The sequence below is a fragment of the Elephantulus edwardii genome, unplaced genomic scaffold (assembly GCF_000299155.1).
Source record: "Elephantulus edwardii isolate Elephantulus edwardi_28Jun2011 unplaced genomic scaffold, EleEdw1.0 scaffold00249, whole genome shotgun sequence".
Lineage (NCBI taxonomy): Eukaryota > Metazoa > Chordata > Mammalia > Macroscelidea > Macroscelididae > Elephantulus > Elephantulus edwardii.
Window position 1 is genome coordinate 1,686,150 of NW_006399999.1, and position 13,481 is coordinate 1,699,630.

Sequence of the window (13,481 nt, forward strand, 5' to 3'; positions counted from 1 at the left end):
CAATCTGCGATATGCAGATGACACAACCCTGCTTGCTGAAACTGAGTACGATATGAAGCGCTTGCTGCAGAGGGTCAAGGACCGTAGCCTCCAATATGGATTGAGGCTCAGTGTCAAGAAGACAAAGATTCTCACCACTGGATCAATTGGCAGCATCAGGATGGATGGTGAAGAGATTGAGATTGTTCACAGCTTTTGTTTGCTTGGTAGCCAGGAACTTAAAAGACATATTGCCATGGGAAAGACTGCTGTTAGGGACCTCTCCAAAATACGGAAGAGCAATGTTGTCTCTCTGGAGACTAAGGTGCATCTGATACAGGCCATGGTCTTTGCGATCACTTGTTATGCATCAGAAAATTGGACAATGACTAGGGAGGATAAAATGAGAATTGATGCCTTTGAGCTGTGGTGCTGGAGAAGAGTATTGAGGGTACCATGGAATGCTAGGAAAACAAATAGATCCATCCTCGAAAGGGTTAAACAGGGTGGCTCCTTGGAGGCAAAGATTCTGAGGCTCCGTCTAACATACTTTGGACATGTTGCATGGAGAGACTGGTCCTTGGAGAGGGACATCATGCTTGGTAGGGTGGAGAGACACCACAGGAGGGGGAGGCCCTCTATGAGGTGGATTTGTTCAGTGACTGGGGTAATCTGGATGGGTGTATCAGAAATGGTGCGATTGGCACAGGACAGAGCAGAGTTTAGGGCTGTTGTACGTAGGGTCGCTAGGAGTTGCAAGCGACTTGATGGCACATAACAACAACAACAACAACAACAAAATGGTTTAAAATCAGAAAAGACATGTGTCACAGTTATACTCCTCCTCCATACCTATTCAATTCAATATGTGAGCAAATAATTCAAGAAGCTGCATACTTAACTGAAACCAAATGCCACATTTTTCTGGAAGAAAATGTGGCAGATGGATTGGAGAAAGAATCATCAGCAACCTATGCCACGTAGATGACACAACCTTGCTTACAGAAAGTGAAGAAGACTAGAAGCACTTACTGAAGAAGATCAAAGACTACAGCTTTCAATGTGGGTTACATTTCAACATCAAGAAAACAAAAATCCTCCTGGCTGGACCAACAGGCAACAACATCATGATAAATGAACAAAACATTGACGTTGTTAGAGATTTCATTTTACTTGGATCCACAAAGAAGAAATGCATTGAGAAAAACTACTGTTAAGGACCTCTCCAAGGTACCAAAGTACAAAGATACCAGTCTAAAGAATAATGCATGCCTTTTCTAAGCCATGGTGTTTTCAATGGTTTTATATGTACCTGTAAGTTGAACAATGAATAAGGAAGACTGAAGATGAGTACATGCCTATGAATTGTGTTCGGAAAGAGTATTGAATATTTCATGAAGTGCGAAAAGAACAAACAAATCTGTTTTGGATGAAGTACAACTAGGATTCTCCTCAGAGGCAAAGATAGGAAGACCTCATGTCCATACTATGGACATGTTATCAAGAAAGAGTTGTTCATAGTGCCAATCAAGTACAGTACGATTCAATATCAACCCTATCAACAACTCACCTGAACCCCGCCCTGTCCTGTGCCGTTCTCATAATCTCTGACACACTAGAATCCATTTCTGAAGTCATGATCAATCCATCTTGCTGTGGTCTTCCTCTCCATCACTGACCTTCCATCTTTCTAATTATGATATCCCTTTCTAAGGAATAACCTTGCCTAGCAACATGTCCAAAGTATGAGAGACAAAGCTTCATTATGTTTGACTCCAAATAGAACTCTGGCTGCACTTTTTCCAAGACGTATCTGTTTGTTCTTTTGGCAGTCTGTGGGGTATTCCGTACTTTTCTCCAACACCACAACTCAAAGGCATCAATTCTTCTGTAATCCTTACTTATCCTAACTCTCTGATGTGTAAGTGGTGACTGAGAAGACCATGGCCTGAATCAGGTGCACCTTGGTCTTCAAACTGAATCCATTACTCTTAAGTATTTGGAGAGGTCCCTGACAGTGGGCTTGCCTAATACAATATATCCCCTAATTTTCTGACTATTGGTATGCCTTAGAAAAAGAGTCACCAAAAGAGAGGATGACCCTCAAGATGGATAGGTAAGAGTGGACTTGAGCATGTTTGAGATCGTAAGAAAGGCACAGAATTGGGAAAGGTTACAATGTGTTTCTCATAGGGTTGCTATGAGTTGTAGTTGACTCAAGGTCACCTAAGAACACTAACATAGGTCCTTCTCTGAGTATAGCTTGAATTTCCAGCAGTTTTCTGTTGATGCACTGCCAAATCATGTTTGAATTATCTTGAGAAAAAATTAACCTCGGTGCAATAGTCTTCTAAATTTCTTGACATAAGTTAACGAACAAGTCCAGGGAAGAATCTCTTTGTTGAAATATACCAATTGATATTCCATTAATTCCTGGGGCCTTATGTTTTGCCAATGCCTTCATTGCAGCCTGAACTTCTTCAGTTATTGATTAGATGCTACTTCCTGAAATGGTTCACTATTGACCATTTGTTTTTAATTGAGGGACTGTGTTTAGTCCTCCCATATTCTTTTCATGCTCCCTGAATAGTATTTTTTTTCTTCATTTCTTTCAATTTGAGACATTCCAAATGTGTTATTTAGCAAATACATTCGGAAAAAAACAAAACACCCTCTTTCTGTCTTGTTAATTCTTCCTTGCCTCCTCTTAAAATATTCAATTTGACCTAATTTCACTCTAATGCCCAATGTCTTTATCTATCCATGTTCTGTCCACCCCATCCAGAACAAAACCTACATTTTTGTGTAGCTAGCAATTCTTTCTATTGTACGTCGAGTTTTTGAAGGCCAGTTCTTTCACAAGTGGACAGCCTACCCTTCTTTCTACTCTGTCTTAATTTGGATGCTCAGCTTTAGGATGATTTCTTACAGACAAGAATTTTATCCAAAAAAGCAAATGAAAGACCATTCTCCATTACACAGCTAACAGATTCAATATTAGTAGTATCCCCCACTCCTTCAGCACATGTGTCATGGTCCTGTCATCCATCCCACCAGCATCCCACTCCAGTCACTCCCCTCACCTCACCAGCACCTCCTTCCCTGTCTTCCCAGGAGACCCTGGTATGAAGGCTGAGGCCTCGGTCCACTTCTGTCCACTCATTATCTGTCTACTTCCCAGTGATGTTGGTCGTGGTGCAGGCCTTACAGGGTAGGTAGCACAGGCATTTGGAGATGTTAGTACAGACATTCTGGGGCTGGTGGTTCAGGCATTCGGGGCTGGCAGCAAGAGAACAAATAGGTCTGGCCTGGATAGGGTGAAACCAAGTTGCTCCTTGGAAGCGAGGACTTTGAAGCTCCATTTCACATACTTTGGGCATGTTTCCAGGAGGATCAGTACTTTGAGAAGGACAACATACTTGGAAAGGTGGAGGGACAGTACAGGAGAGGAAGAACCTAGATGAAATGGATTGACACAGTAATGGTTAGGTCTTTCAGAGACAGTGAGACTGGCTCAGGATAGGAGAGAATTAAGAACTATTGTGCATAGGGTCACTGTGAGTTGCAGTTCACTCAACAGCATGTAATAATAGCAATATCATATGATATCTCTCTCTCAATAATCATCTTTCATGGATGATACTTTCTATATCCCCCCACCACTCATCTAGTCTTTGCTCATTAGTGTCCTAGGCTTTAAACCTGTTCTTGAAATGTTGTTGTTGTTGTTGTTGCTATGTGCCATTGAGTCGTTTGCGTCTTATAACGAACCTATGTTCAAGAGTCCTAAACACCGCTCTATCCTGTGCCAATCTCACCATCTCTGACACACTTACTCCCACCACTCAGATCACAGAATTGATCCATCTTATCCTGGGTCTTCCTCTCCTGAGCTGTTCTTCCACTCTCCCAAACATGATGTCCCTCTCCAAGAACCGGTAACTCCTTGCAACATGCCCAAAGTATGTCAGACGAAGCTTCAGAATCCTTGACTCCCGGGAACATTCTGTATTCACCCTCTCCAGGACAAACCTGTTTGTTCTCCTAGCAGTCCATAGTATATTCAACACTCTTCTCCAGCACCACAGCTCTAAAGCATCAATTCTCTTTCTATCATCCCTAGTCACTGTTCAACTCTGATGCAGAGCATGCAATTGCAAAGACTATAGCCCAGATCAGGTGCACCTTAGTCTCCAGACTGACGTCGTTGCTCTTCAGTCCTCTGGAGAGGTCCCTGACAGCTGACTTTTCCAATGCAGTTTCATTTCTTGATTTTCTGGCTGCTAGTACCAAGAGCGTTGACTATGGAGCCAAGCAAACTAAAACTGTTAGCTATCTCAATCACTTCACCATCCATGCTGATGCTGCCACTTGGTCCAATCTTTATTTTCTTGATGTTGAGCTTCAATCTGTATTGAAGGCTGCATTCCTTGACCTTCTGCAGCAAGCACTTCAGGTTCTCCTCAGTTTCAGCAAGCACGGTTGTGCCATCTGCATAACGCAGGCTATTGATGATGCTTCCACCAATCCTGATGCCACATTCCTCCTCATACAACCCAGCGTCACGGATGATCTGTTCTGCATACAGATTGAAAAGGTATGGAGATAGAATACAACACTGGCAGACCCATTTCCTGATTTTGAACCATGTCACCTTGCTATGTTCTGATAACTGCCTCTTGGTCCAAGTATAGGTTTCACAATTCTTCTGGTATTCTCTGCTCTCTGCCAAGATCCATCTTACATTAGCTATAATATCCCTAGTACCACGACCTCTTCTAAATCCAGCCTGCACATCTGGCAATTCTCTGTTGACATATTGCTCCAATTGTTTTTGTATCATTTTCAGCAGAATTTTGCTTGTATGTGATAGCAATGGTATTGTTCGATAATTTCCACACTCTGTTGGATCACCTTTCTTTGGAATGGGAAGAAATTATCGATCTTTTCCAGTCAGTTGGCCAGCTGGCTGTCTTCCAGATTTCTTGGCACAACTTAGCACATAGAAGGCAGTGTCTGTTGAAATATGTCAATTGGTATGTTGTCAACTCCTGGAGTCTTGTTTTTTGCCAATTCCTTCAGAGCAACTTGAACTTCCTCCTTCATCACCACAGGCTCTTGCTCACATGTGATTTCATGAAATTCTTCTTTATCAACCAATTCCTTGTGATACAGTGACTCTGTGTACTCCTTCCATCTTCTTTGAATGCTTCTTGGATCATTTAACATTCTACCCAAAGCATCCTTAAGTATTGCCACTTGTAGCTTGAATTTGTTTTTCAATTCCTTCAGCTTAAGAAATGCTGAGTGAGTTTGTTCCTTTTGATATTCTGGCTCCAGCTCTCTGCACATTTCATTAAAGTAACTTGCTTTGTCGTCCCAAGGTGCCCTTTGAAATTTTCTGTTAAGCTCTTTGATTTTTTTTCTTCCTTTAACTTTGATTTCTTAGTGCTCTAATGCAATATTCAGAGTCTCATAGTTTTTAAAAAAAATTCAGGTGGAATAGACTCAAGGTCAAATTTTGCTTCATGTGGATTTGATTTCATTTTCTTTAGCTTCAGTTTGAACTTGCTTATGAATAGTTAATGATCTGTTCTACAATCAGCATTTGGCCTAGTTTCCACAGCTGATTTTGAGCTATGTTCATCTATTCTTTCCACAGATGTAATAAATCTGATTCATGTGTAGACCATCAGGTGAGGTCCATATGTAAGGTCACTAGTTGTGTTTCTTATAAAAGGTATTTGCAATTAATACATTAGTGGTTGTATAAAATTCTATGATTCTATCTCCAGCCTCAATTCTGTTACCAAGTCCATGTTTTCTGACTAATGATCCTTCCTCCTTGTTTTCAACTTTTGCATTCCAGGCACCTGTTATTACTTATGCATCTTAGTTGCATGTTTGACCCATTTCTAACTGCATAGGTTAATAGAAAACGTCTATTTCCTTTTCTTTGTCTCTGATTCTTGGTAAATATATTTGAATGATAAGCAATCTCCTCCTGTTTGATTAACTGCCCCTGAGAACACATTGGATTGAGGTATGGGTCAGTTCTAACTCAATGGCATACAACAACAACAGTGGTACTAACAGATCTTCCTTGTATACATATGAATATTTTCCTATCATTCACAAAGTTGAACAAACAGATGCAGCCCTGGACATGCTCATCAGGTTGTGCCAAGATATCAGGAGGATTTCTTGGCCAACCACTGGAGGAGATCCATATTTATTCTCATCCCTAAAAAAGGAGACCAAATAAAATATGGAATGATCACCCTTGGAGGCTAGGATTTTGAAGCTCCATCTCACATACATTGGTCACGTCACCAGGAGGGACTAGTCCTTGGAGAAGACATTATGCTTGGAAGAGTGGAGTGGTAGTGCAGGAGAGGAAGACCCCGGATGAGATGGATTGATACAGTAACTGGGGTAATGGGGTCAATATGTTGGAGTCAATGAGCCTGGCTTCAGTTAGTGAGGACAGTCTTCAGCGGTGTCATACAAAAGGTTGCTATGAATCACAGGCAACTTGACCACCTAAAACAACAACAACATCTTTACTATAAGACATACTTATATGCAAATATAAGTATGTCTTATATATAAGCAAAATCCTGCAGATGATTATCAAAAAAATGACTGTAACAATACATTGACAGAAAACAAGCTGGTTTAGAAGAAACTGTGGTGCTTGAAATATGATAGCGAGTGTCAGATGGATCTTGACTGAAAGCAGAGACTAGCAAGGGAATGTCTATTTGTGTTTCATTGCTATGCAAAGGTATTTGTGTGGAATACAACAAATTCTGGCTAACATTGAGAAGACTAGAAATCCCAGAACACTTGATTATGCTCATGCAAAATCTATATTTCTAGCAAGAAACAATTGTCAGGACAGAGCAAGTAAACAATGTATGGTTCAAATCAGGAAAGGATTCTGTCAGGGATGCATCCTATCTCAACATCTTTTAAATTTATATGCAGAAAAGATAATTCAGGAGGCTGTAATTTATGAGAAAGAATGTGGCATAAGGATTAAGTGAAGAATAATCAACAAACTGCATTATGCAGATAGCACAACATGCTTGACAAAACTGAAGAGGACCTGAAGAATTTGCTGCAGGTCAAGGATTGCAGTCTTCAGAATGGATTGAAGCTTAACATCAAGAATAAAAAGATTCTCACTACTGGGTCAATTGACAGCACTATGATATATGGAAAAGAGATTGAGATGACTAATAATTTCAGCTTGATTAGGTCCACAATCAACAGTCTTCGCATCAGAAGTCAGGAATACAAAAAATAAATTACATTAGGAACATCTGCTTTCAGGGTCCTCCCCAAAGTGCTGAAGAGGAACAATATAAATCTGGAGATTAAGGTGCACCTGATCTTGTTATGCATCAGAAAGCTGGCCAATGAATGAGGATGATAGAAGTATCGATGTCTTTGAGTTGTGATCTGGAGAAAAGTATTGAATATACCATAGACTGCCAAGAGAACAAACAGGTCTATCCTGAAGAAGGTGAAGTCAAGTTGATCTTTGGAGGCAAGGATTTTGAAGCTCCATCTCACATACTTGGGACTTGTTGCCAGAAGGGACAAATCCTTGGAAAAAGGACATCATGTTTGGAAAGGTGAAGGGAAAGCGCAGAAAAGAAGACCTAGGATGAAATGGATTGACACAATCACTAGGGTAATAGGGGTAAGAGTGTCAGAGGCAGTTAGATTTGCTCAGAGTTCAAAACTATTGTGCATAATGTTGCTTAGAGTCATAGGTGACTCAAGAACACATACCAACAACATGACAATCCAGGAACTCTGGTGGCCTAATGGTAAGAAGCTGTGCTGCAATCCCAAAGACATGTGGTTCAAATCCATCAGCTGCTTCACAAAAGACAGATATGGGCAATTTCCTCTTGTGCAATTTACTGCCTCTGAAAACCTGCTGGAGGTTGAGCTATGGGTCAGTTCCAACGCGACAACACACAACAATAACTACGTGACAGATATTTTATTTATTTTATCACAGTACATCCAGGATTTTAGACTTGAGTAAAGGCCAGAATTACTTATGTAACATCTTGTTAAGCTATTTAGAACCATAGCTATATCTATTAATTCAGAATCTCAAAGGGTAGGTTTCCTCAGATAGAAAAAACTTTTCTAAACAAAAGTAGAAACTCATTAACTAGAAAACAATTATATATATATATATATATATATAATACACAAATTAAACACATTGAAAAGGAAAAAGAAATAAACAACCCACAAGCATAATAAAAAGACAAACTACAAGGAGTGTGTGTGTGTAAACTGCAACACACAAAACCAAAATTCTTCTGGAAATTAAGAAGAACCTTTATAAATCTATTACTGTTGATGTTATGTGCCATAAAGTTGTCTACAACTCATAGTGAAGATATGTACATAGTGACCCTATGTACCCTATAAACCTTGTCTATCCTGAGCCAGTTTCACTGTCTCCAACACACTTACCCCCATTATCCTAGTTACTGTGTCAATCCATATCAACTGGGGTCTTCTTCTCCTGCACTGTCTCTCCACCTCTCCAAGCATGATTTTCTTCACCAGGGACATGGCCACATGTCCAAAGCATGTGAGAGGGAGCTTCAAAATTTTTGTCTGCAAGGAGCAATTTGATTTCACCTTCTCCAAGACAAACATTATTGTTCTATTGGCAGTCTATGATATCTTCAATACTCTTCTCTATCACTACAACTCAAGGAAATCCGTTTTTTTGACATTTCTAATCATTGACCATTTCATTTTTTTCTCCATCTATTAAAATTGTCTTCACAATCAACACTCTAAGTACCAGCAGCCAAGAAATCAATAGATGAGTCGAATTGGAAAACTTTTACTTTCAAGAAATTCTACAAAGTACTCAGGAACAAAGATGTCAGATTATAGACTAAGGTGTGCCTGATTCAGACATGATCTTTCTCATGACTTGCTAGGTATTTGATAGCTGGACACTGAAACAGGATGACACGACAAGAATCAATGTCTTTGAGTTGTGGTATTGGAGAACAGTACTGAATATCTCATTGAGTGTCAAAAGAACGTACTTGAAGACAATTGACAACATCATGATATTGCTTTTTGGTGCACTGGTCAGGATTTTTCTATTCTTTGTGCTGAGATGTTTGACTCATAGTGACCCTATGAACAAAAGATCTGAACCCAGATCTCACAAAGCCTCCACCAGCAGGACCTGCAGGTGAGCATCCTTAGAGAGGAACTTGGAGCTGATTGTGCCAGAGTCAAAGACACGGGTACCCCCACAAACCTCAGTGACCAAGACAGGGTGGTGTTACCAGTGAAGATGACTGATGACACTGGTGGGGCAGAAAATGTAACAATTACAAAGGAATTTAGAAGAGTGGAAAAAGCTTATCATATGGAAGCAGAGGTCTGCATTATGTTCACTGAATTTGGTAAAATGAAAACTATTTGTAACTTTTTTGTTGAAAAGTTAGATAGCTCTGTTGTCATCAGTCCACCTCAGTTCTATCATACACCAGAATCTGTTGAGAATCTTTGATGGAAATCTTGTCTCATTACTGTTGAGAATGCATGGTGTAAAGCTCAAGAAGTCTGTAACCTTGTTGGCCAAACCATAGGAAGAACTTGATTAACCAAAGAAGAAGAAACAAAAGAATGGGAAGGCCCAATAGACTATAATCAGTCATCAAGACTTTCAAGTTCTTTAACTATACAATAGAAAATTAAAAGTGTAACAATGGGGGTGGGGGAGTGGAAACTGCTGTCTAGCTTGACCACAGAAAACACCTTAACTCAGGAACAGTGAGCTGCAGGCCCCAGCACAAGCTGCCAACTGAGTTCTGGCCAGAAGCAGCCTGCTGAGCCGCTGTGAGCAAGCAGATACTTTAGGGAATAAACTGCTGTCTGACCTGACCACATGAGATACCTTAACTCAGGCAAAAGGGAGGTCCTGGGCACCTCAGAGGAGGTGAGAACTCACTTTCTGAAGGGAACAACTGGATTCCTCCATGCTCACTCAGGTAGTTTGGGGGGGGAGGAACTGCTGTCTGGCTTGACCACGTGGGATCCCTTAACTCTGCTGTCTGACCTGACCACATGAGATACCTTAACTCAGGCAACAGGAAGGTCCTGGGCACCTTGGAGGAGGTGAGAAGCCACTTCTAGAAGGGAAAACCTGGCTTCCTCTGTGCTCACTTAGGTACTTTGGGAAACAAGCAAGTAGAACAGCGAGAAATTGAGTGAGGTCTCCCAAACACACCCCTCCCCAGTGCTTTTGTGTGCATGTCTCCCTCTCCAACCACCCAAGTGTGTGTCTGTGAATGCACCCACCCTATGTGCATCGGCTTGTGTGCCTGCCCAATCTTCCTCTGGAGCAGTGACATCAGATCAAGAAAAAGCTATTGTCTCAGGCACGAAACACGCTACCACAACAATGTACCAAAAGAAGCAGACTACCTCATTCACCACACAAGCCCAAAGCAAGATATCACTCCCCAAAAGAGACACAGTAGCAATGGATTTCATGAAGCCAGAAAGTGGAATAGAACTTTATCACACAGAATTTAAAAGAAAAATGATTGAATATTTTCAAAGGGTTAAAAACAAACTTGAAGAATTACAGGACACTGAAAGCAAAAATCAGGAGGATCTTAAAAACAAACCCAATAGAACACAATGCAGATAAAACTAACAAGGCATTAGAGGCACTAGAAAAACAAGAAAACATGATCCAAAATATGAGGTCTCAGGTTTCAGATGCTGTCTAAATGATGGAAATAACCATGAACAGAATTGAACAGAGAGAACACAGAACCAGTGAAATAGTAGATAGAATTATCACCATTGATCTAGATTCTGCTAGAACAAAAAGCAAAATTAAAAAGAAACAAAAAGAAGAAAACCTAAGAATAATGTGGGACACCACCAAGAGAAATAACATGTGCATGGTCAGAATTCCAGACCAGGAGGAAGCAAGTAAAGGCACAGAAAAAATTGTGAAAGAATTACTAGAAGAAAACTTCCCAGACATAATAAAGAAGGAGAGAATATATATTCAAGAAGCTGAGCTAACACAATATAGAATAGACCTCAAAAGAAAAAACACCAGGGCATATCAAAGTCAGATTTTTCAGAACCGAAGATAAGGAGAGAATTCTGAAAGCAGTGTGGGAGAAACAAAGAGAAACCTATAAGGAAGAGCAGAAAAGATTAAATGTTGATTTCTCAACAGAAACTATACAAGCAAGAAGACTGTGAAATGACATATACCAAAACTCAAAGAACACAAATGTCAACCAAGAATACTCTACCCAGAGAAACTGTCCATCAAATATGAAGGAGAGATCAAGATAGTCCCAGAAAAGCAGAACCTAAGGGAGTTTGTAAAAACAAAACCAGTATTGCAGGAAACAATGAGAGTAGTCCTTCTCACAGAAGTGTCACCTAAAGCAGGATGGGCCAAAATAACTAGTAACAACACAAAAAAGAACTCAACACAATGATAGCAATAAAACCTTGCCTCTCAAAAATCATACTGAATATGAATGGTTTAAAAGAATCACTGAAGAGAAAGAGTAGCAGATTAGATAAAACCCCAAAATCCATCAATATATTGTCTATAAGAGACACACCTAAAAATGAAGAGAAAGAAAGACTAAAACAAAAGGATGGGAAAAAATATACCCATCAAATGGCAACAAGAAAAAAAACAGGAGTAGCGACACTAATCTCTATTAAAATAAATTCCAAAGGAAAAAAAAATCACAACAGAAAAGGAAGGTCACTGCATAATGCTTAAAGGGTCAATAGAACAAGAGGACATAACAATGATAAATACCTACGCACCAAATGAAAGACCTGCAAAATATATAAAACAAGTATAAACAAAACTGAAAAATGAAATAGACAACACTAATATGGTACTTGGAGACTTCAATACACCACCCTCAAGAAAAGATAGAACTACCAGAAAGAAACTCAACAAAGATACTGAAGAATTAAACCACACAATAAATCAACTCGATCTCATAGAGTTTTATAGGCTAATCCACCAAAAAAGCATAGTGTGACTTCTTCTCCAATGTACATGGAACTTTCTCCAGAATAAATCACATTTTAGGCCACAAAGCAAGCATCAATAAATTAAAAAAACATAGAAATAATACAAATAATCTTCTCAGACTACAATGTTACAAAATTATAAATTAATAATAAGAGGATAAAGAAGAAAAAAAAAACCCATACATTTGGAAGCTGAACAACACCTTGCTTGAACATGGGTGGGTACTAGAAGAAATAAAAAAATTAAATGAAACAGTTTCTTGAAATAAATGAAAATGAAAATACCACTTATCAAAACCTCTGGGAAACAGCCAAAGCAGTAATCAGAGGTCAATTTATGGCGATAATGAAACACAAAAAAGGCAGGAAAAAATGATCATGACTCTAACTGAACATCTCCAACAAATTGAAAAATAATAGCAAGAAAACCCAACACCCTCTAAAAATATGAAATTATAAAAATTAGAGCAGAAATAAATGAAATAAAAACAGAAAAACAATTGAAACCATCAACAAAACTAGGAGTTGTTTCTTTGAAAAGGTCAATAACATTTACAAGCCACTAGCAAAACTTACAAAAGAAAAGAAGAAAAAGATACAAATAATCTGAGTAAGAGATGAATTGGGCAACATCACAACAGAACCAAATAAAATAAAAAGGGTAACATTAGAATATAATGAAAAACTATGCTAAAAAAATGAAAACTGAGAGAAAATGCACAAATACTTAGAAATACACAATCACCCTAAACTGACACAAACCAAAATTGAACACCTGAACAGACTCATTAAAAAAAGAAGAAATTGAAAATGTAATAAAACTACTTCCAGCCAAAAAATCCCTGGACCAGATTGTTTTAGAAGTGAATTTTATCAAACATTCAGAGAAGAACTGTCACCAATTCTATATAAACTATTTCAGAAAATAGAACAATATGGAATTCTCCCAGACTCATTCTATGAAGGAAATATATCCTTGATACCAAAAGCCAGGAAAGGACACCACCAAAATAGAAAACTATAGGCCAATATCTCTCATGAATATAGACACAAAAATCCTGAATAAAATACTGTCCAGTAGAATCCAATGATACAAGAAAGAAATAATTCACAATGACCAAGTGGTCATTCATAACAGGTATGCAAGGATGGTTCAACATAAGAAAAACAGTCAATGTAATTCATCATATTAAAAAAACAAAGAACAAGAACCACATGATCCTATCAATTGGTGCAGAAAAGGCCTTTGAAAAACCCAACACCCTTTCCTGATTAAAACAATCAACAAAATAGGACTACAGGGGAATTTCTTCAACATAGTTAAAAGTATATATGCAAACCCAAGATACAACATTGTTCTGAATGGAGAGAGGTTAAAGGCATTCTCTTTAAGAACAGGAACT

The 13,481-nt window shown here is 39.0% G+C and overlaps 1 pseudogene; it reads left to right on the forward strand.

Annotated features, from left to right (window-relative positions):
* LOC102847153 overlaps window positions 1-13,481 on the forward strand; it is a 20,064-nt pseudogene that overhangs the window by 3,951 nt on the left and 2,632 nt on the right.